Below are 7,600 nucleotides of genomic sequence, written 5' to 3'. Positions count from 1 at the left end.
TTTTGCAATATTAATAATGAACTGTGTTTAAATAATAAAAAACTTTATAAAATATTTTTTCTAAGATATTTCATTTCTGAGATATTAAGTGTTGCCTTAAAGCAACGCTAGGCGCTTACACTACCTAGTTTTTGTTGAAAATAATAAACCAAAAAATTAAAGCATTTGGGATACAGTAAAGTAGTCAATAAAACAAAAATATATATTTATTCATAAAAAAATGTAATTCGATGTTATTAATTATAAAAATTTACACTATCGAGAGTGAAACGGTATAAAACAAGAAGTACATAGTCCAATGTCACATTTTAAACACATTGTTCTAACGATAGATTTACATGTTTTAGACGCACATCTTCTCTTTTTCCCATCTGGAATGTACTGTATCAAATGATTGATGGTGTCAGAAGCGTCATTTGAAATTTTGGTAGAAGGGGCAAGCATTATATATACAATACATTATATGCAAACATAATACAAAATTGATCTATTTTTTGTAAATTTCAGTCATTTTCAGGGCCAGGGGGGCAAATGCCCCCCCTCGTGACCCTATAAAATGACGCCCCTGGATGGTGTCCAAAAGAATGTCATCCGATACTCGGCTGTCGACAGATGCTGTCAAGGAAGCCGACGGACGGTCTTCCACTTCCTTTACTAAGTACACGATACTTCGCTAAACATGTGCTTACAATCTCTCTCATATAATCTAATTGCGATACCTTTTCTTTGCCAGTTTTATTATACAATATCCAACTATTTTGTAATGCAACATCGAGCATCCACGAATTTTTTGCCACGAATACTGATCCGGTAGCAACTTACATTCTGATCCATTTGGTCAGTTCCTCCCATAAATGTATTATACTTGGCGATCAATTTCGGTCTAGAAACAAGTATGTTTCGTTTGAGTTTCTGAGAAAATCTTCTTACTTGACCTACTTCTTGAGTGCCGCAGGATGATGAAATCATTGTTACTGCTGCATTATCCATCCACCGGACATATAATTGTCCATCATTTCGTTCAATAGCTGTTTCAAAATAACCTCGATCTTTTTTCAGAAACTCATTTTTAGGAGTTAACGGACATTCTCTGCGAACTCGGTTTTCGGGAATGGTTCATATTAATTCTCGTCAGTGTCTACATTATTTGTATCTGGAGGTTCTACAAAAATATCGCCACCTAGTTCATCATTATAAATTATATCAAGGGCTTGAGCAAGCGAAAATCCTCGTCTAGAGTCTAGAACAAAAATGATAAAATTTAAAATATAGGTAGTACAAGCGCCTAGCGTTGTTTTAAGGCAACGGCTCGGTTACAACAGGCACTGACAAGTGGTTATTGATCAATTCATATAAATTATTTAAAATATGTTTTGTTAGAAGTATAATCAACACAAATTTAACATATATAAATAATAAGTTTCATTTATATCGAAATTATGGTACTTACTCAAATCGAATGTCCATTATTTTCACGTTCTAATATTATACTCAACTTCAAATGCACAAAACTAACAAACAGTTCTTAACACCGCAAATAGATACGCATTTGCAAGGTCACACCTCTTTTTTGACTGTCTTATGACTTCAAGCTCCTCCCAAATACAGGCATGTCTGCCGTTACTTTAAAGCAACGCACGGCGCTAATGGGTTTAAAAGATTTTTCCATAATATTTGCTAAATTTGAAGTAAAACGCGCTACAAAAGAGTAACTTTGATACAGTTTGAATTTTGAAACACTTTTGTGGCGCGTTTACTTCAAATTTAGCAAACATTATGGAAAAATCTTTTAAAATAAAACTAGAATTTTGTTTTGCATCAAAATGAAAATACATTTTCGCGCCACGTAATATTCATATCAGATCTTTTGTAGGTGGAATATTGTATGCGCCACTCATTTTTACGGCGTTTAGCGGTTTTTTATTCTTGTTTCACTTAGACGACCTATTTCGATTTCTACAATATACAGATCATCTTCAGGTCAGCGTTACAAGTGATTAAATGATGCCGTATGTTAGCAGGATAACTAGGTAAAGGACTGGGTAGGCGGACATGCTCCGCAGGTTAACACACAATATAACGGTCTAGTTCTTGAGGGTAGAGACGTAATGTTAAACAAAAGAAAGAAAGAAAGAAAGAAGAAAGAAAGAAAGAAAACCAACAATTGTTTGTAGGGAACTGTTGGTTTTCTTTCTGTCTTTTGTTTAGCATTACATCTCTACCCTCAAGAACTATCCCGTTATATTGTGTGTTAACCTACGAAGCATGTCCGCCTACCCAGTCCTTTACCTAGTTATCCTGCTAGCATAATTTGGACTTGAAATCATGTTACTGATGACCTGCAACGGCATCATTTAATCACTTGTAACGCTGAAATGAAGATGAGCTGTATATTGTGGAGATCGAAACCGGTCGTCTAAGTGAAATAAATGATTGTGAGTATGTCTTTCTTTTACTTCATTTAAAATGAACTCACGTATGCAACCCATTTAACATTTCAATTTATACGTCGAAAAAGACTTCTCAGAAAATAAGGTTAACGGCATATTTATTAATAACATCAGGTATGCCGATGACACAGCGATGGTAGCAAATACCATCGAAGATCTTAAATGATTTAACTATTAAAAGTGAAGCTCGGGGTTTGAAAATAAATATCAAAGCCAAAAACAATGCTTATATGTAGAAATAATTACCCCAACGCAAAGATATTTGTCACTGGAGAAGAAATCAAACAAGTCAGGCAATTTAAATACTTGGGTTGTCTGCTGCATATCCTGTTGTTCTATTGACTTCCAAAAGCCATTTGAGGCGTTCTTTGCAAAAACCCCATTTGTCATTATTTACAACATTGAAGATATTTAAAAAAAAAGTTATTTAATTGAACCGTATTAAGTTTACAGAAATTCTCGAATTAGTGATTTATTATTTTGATGATTACACACAGTTTACAATATAAATAACATTATTTATTTATCTATTCATTATTCATTATTTATTATCATTTATTTATTTGACATATGGGGGTTTTGCAGGAAATTTTCATTAATTTATAGGAAAAACGATATTTATAGTAATAAAGGAAGGAACGTTAACCTGTAAAAACCTACTGACAGACAAGCGATAAAGTTTCCCGCAAAAACACCAATAGTCATTAACAACTGTGGTTTTGAAGGAAATTGCGCTTGACATACGGGGCTTATGCGGAATCGCCTATATTTTTGTCGCTTATATCTTGGACTACTGTGGTTTTAATGAAATTTTCTTACGCAAGGAACGTAGGCAATTAGTCCTTCAATCCATAGATGGCGCAAGTCCATTTCCGAAAAAAACTGACATATGGGGTTTTTGCAAAAACGCCTCATTCGTTCGTGTTAAGCACTCTATATTGATAGAAGTTCTAAAAGACATTGGCTTGGACGGCAGAAATGTTCGAATAACTGCAAATTTATATTGAAATCAAACATCAGTTTTAGTAGATGGTGTGGAATCCAGTGGCGACGCGTGACTTTTTCTAAAGTGTTACCAAAACCAGAAGTATTTTATAAATATTTTTATATATATACAGTGTTCCCATACATCAAAGTTTGTCCGACTAGACACCGTGCATTTTCAGCTTGCTATTAATCAACTTTTTTTGGTACGCGCGATCCAGGTCTATTATAAAAATAGACGAAATACAGAAATAAAATTAAAAAGTTAAAAATTTAAGAAACTATATAAAGTATCTACAAACTAAAAACATATTTGTTGTTTTTAGGTAAAATATGTATTATATCACGTTTATACTTTATTAAAAAATCCAAATTGTATAATTAATATACTAATCAGTACATTCATTTGTCATTTTTAGCCTAAAATATTAAATAATTTTTATTTTATTGATTATACACTACAATGTACTGTATAATCAATATTATTATATGTCATATAATAATGTTGTTGTTAATTAATATATTTCGACAAGTATTTAAAATCGATTAATATGATTTATATAGGATAAAAAGGTATATAGTCCTGTCGCCAGGGGGGGTACAACGGCCTCCTTAATTCAGATGGACTTACCCAAGTTTTTTTTTATATATTTTGACCCGCAGAATACGAATTTTTTGGGTAACAGTTGATCCGGATGTCGATAAGATTGTTATAGACAAAGAACTTGAGGAATTACATAACAGCGATTTCTCGCAAAACAAAACATCTTTTTGTATTTTTTGGGTCATTTTAAGCAAAAAATATTCCTACAAGTTTTTTCGTAGAATGCATAGTTTTCGAGATAACCGCGGTTGAACTTCCAAAAAATCGAAAAATTGTAATTTTTGAACCCTAATAACTTTTGATTAAAAAATAAAGTAGCTATTCTGCTTACCGCATTTGAAAGTCTAAGTCAAATTATATCGGTTTTGATTATTTGCATTGCTAAAAATTTATTATTTTATTGTTAAACAAAGCTATAAACACCTAGTATGTGAGTGATGTTTTCTATGATTTATCATTTAAAATCGAACGAGTAGGTAGATTAGATACAAGTGCAAGCGAGGCAATTTCTACGTAGCATGCGTTAAAACGTATGTATTAGGCACGGGAAACACTATGTGTTTATAGATTAGTTTAACAATAAAAAAATTAATTTTTAGCAATGCAAATAATCAAAACCGATATAATTACTTTCAAATGCGGTAAGCAGAATTGCTACTTTATTTTTTAATCAAAAGTTATTCGAGTTCATAAATTGCAATTTTTCGATTTTTTGAAAGTTCAACCGCGGTTATCTCGAAAACTATGCATTCTACGAAAAAACTTTTTTTAGAAATATTTTTTGCTTAAAATGGCCCAAAAAATACAAAAAGATGTTTTGTTTTGCGAGAAATCGCTGTTATGTAATTCCTCAAGTTATTTGCTTATCAACAATCTTATCGACATCCGGATCAACTGTTACCAAAAAAATTCGTGTTCTACGGGTCAAAATACATAAAAAAAAACTTGGGTAAGTCCATCTGAATTAAGGAGGCCGTTGTACCCCCCCTGGCGACAGGACTAATAGATATGTTATCTGTATAGTAAGCAAGTACAGTTACAAGTTATAAACTAATAATTAATAATGCATATTATGCAATAATCGAATCCAAAGGGCCGGTACGGTTAACTAACCGGAGTTTAATCGAGAAAATACCGGCCTAAGAATAACAGACTTCATAAATGGAATTATAATTATTACCTATAATTATAATAATAATTAAAATTGCATTTATTAAGTCTGATATTCTTACGGTCAGTATTTTCTGTCCCGATTAGCTAACCGAGACATAAAGTACCTACCGGCCCTTACCTAGCCGTGTCACCAAATTAAAATTTGGTAACACGAATAATAATCCACAGCGGCTTAAGAGCCATCGTTCCCGCAAAATTTTCAGAGACGATCCAGTCCTCTAGTCCTCTGACCGATACAAAGATCCTACAATCGTTGCCACTCACAGAAGTGGTAAATAACGGCGCGGCGCACGGTAAGTAAGGGCACAGTATAAAGAGGGAACCTCTATATACTGTGGTAAGGGCGTATTATAATAACGTGCAACCGATTTTACATAAATTCGCTGATATTTTCGTGCTTCTAGTTGGCTATTTTACTGAATTAGGTAGATACTATTAACAAATATTTCTATTTTTAAAAAATATAAATGGAATTATTTAATAGTAGTCATAAAATATTTATTTGCAAATTTTAACTGTTACCAATGGTAACAATGGTTACATGGACGCTTCGCCAGTGGTGGAATCACAGGCTCACTTTCTGAAAAACAAGAAGGAATAAATTGCGAACGGTGAAGTCATTAATATTTTGCGATATGCGGACGATACAGTACTCCTAGCTTCTAGTCAAGAAGACCTGCAAACACTACTTGATAGTGTCGTTAAGAGTTGTAGGGACGCAGGTCTGGATCTGAACATACGGAAAACCAAAATACTCGTAATAAGTAAACAACAGAATATAAAACCGTCTATATATGTAAATAATACCAAACTTAAGCAAGTTGATAAAATTAAACAGCAATTAAATTGTAACGCAGAAAGTCACGGCGAAATCAGATCTAGGATAGAGCAGGCCAGAGTCATTTTAGAAGGACGCCCCAGGTGTTATGTAATAGATACATAAAATTGGCGTAGAGGATCGGCCTACTTCGCTGCTACATGTCCTCGGTCTTACTTTATGGTGTCGAGTCCTGGACTGTGAATAAAATCGATCTAAATCGCCTTGAGGCTTTCGAAATGTGGTACTATCAAAGAATTTTAAAAGTTTCTTGGGTGGAGAAGATTCGAAAGTCCACAATACTAGAACGTCTCAGCAAGACTACTGAGATTATAAAAAGCATCAAGCAGAGAAAGCTGGGGTATTTCGGACACGTAATAAGAGGTGAGAAATATAGGTTGCTGCAAAATATTGTGCAAGGAAAAATAGCAGGCAAACGCAGTCCAGGACGAAGAAGAAGCTTACGGTTGAAAAACTTGCGAGATTGGTATTGTGTTGATACAAGCATGCTATTTAGGGTGGCAGTGAATAAATTTAAGATAGCTATGAACCCCGTGTGGGATGCGGGCCGCCCAAGTAGATTTATTTCTGCGTAGATTTATTCCCACAGTATCTCCTGACTTGATCGTAAAAGGCGACTAATAGGAGCAGCATTCCGCTGTCCTCTTCCTTCAAATCCTGTCGACACCTAACCCTCAACGACCAAACCCCGATACCCACCTCCAACTCACCCCGCGTGAGATTGGAGTCCTTTTGTCCGTGGGTGAGTGGCAAGGGCCGTCTGGGCGTGGGGGAAGCGGGGCATGTATATGTCGTGCCACCTATCAAACTGCGTTCAGAACGTCCAAACCAGACACGCACTCCTAAAGGGAAAGACTGGTCTCCAGAGTCCTGAAAGACAACCAGTCTAAAGGAAGAATACCTTAAAAAAAATTACCTGGTTCTCCAGGTTGGGGGTTGAGACGTCAGGTTGGTTCCCTGTCACTTGTAAAAAACCGCATTTACCAAAAAGCCTAAAAGTTGCCTCGGAGTTTTGGATGGAATAAACAGACAACGACGACAGCTACGAAAATGGACAATGAACATTGGCACTTGGAATGTACAGAGCATTAGCGGAAAGGTGGAAGAAGTCATCCAAAAAATTACCAAATTGAACATGGACGTATTTATCTTGACTGAAACAAAGAAGAAAGGATGTAGTACAGGGATATTGAAGAACTATGTACATATATATAGTGGGGTTGAGAAACATCAGCGAGCAAAAAGAGGTGTATCCGTAATGATACATAAAAAACATCAACGCAAAATAACAGATTTTGAAGCCATAGATGAAAATATCATAAGAATCAACATGGCAATTAACCAAAAACCTGTCACTATTCTCGGTATATATGCAGTCTCTGATGATCAGCCTTATGCTGTTAAAGCCGACTTCTTTGAGAAAATCAATGACGAAATTACTAAAATTGGAAGTACTAGAGAAGTGATCATAACAGGAGATCTGAATAGTAGAGTCGGACAGAAGGTAAACAACAAAGTGGTAGGTCCACATGGAGAAATAACCCAAAATGA

The sequence above is a fragment of the Diabrotica virgifera genome, chromosome 2, assembly GCF_917563875.1.
Source record: "Diabrotica virgifera virgifera chromosome 2, PGI_DIABVI_V3a".
NCBI lineage: Eukaryota > Metazoa > Arthropoda > Insecta > Coleoptera > Chrysomelidae > Diabrotica > Diabrotica virgifera.
This window is presented reverse-complemented; position numbering follows the sequence as displayed.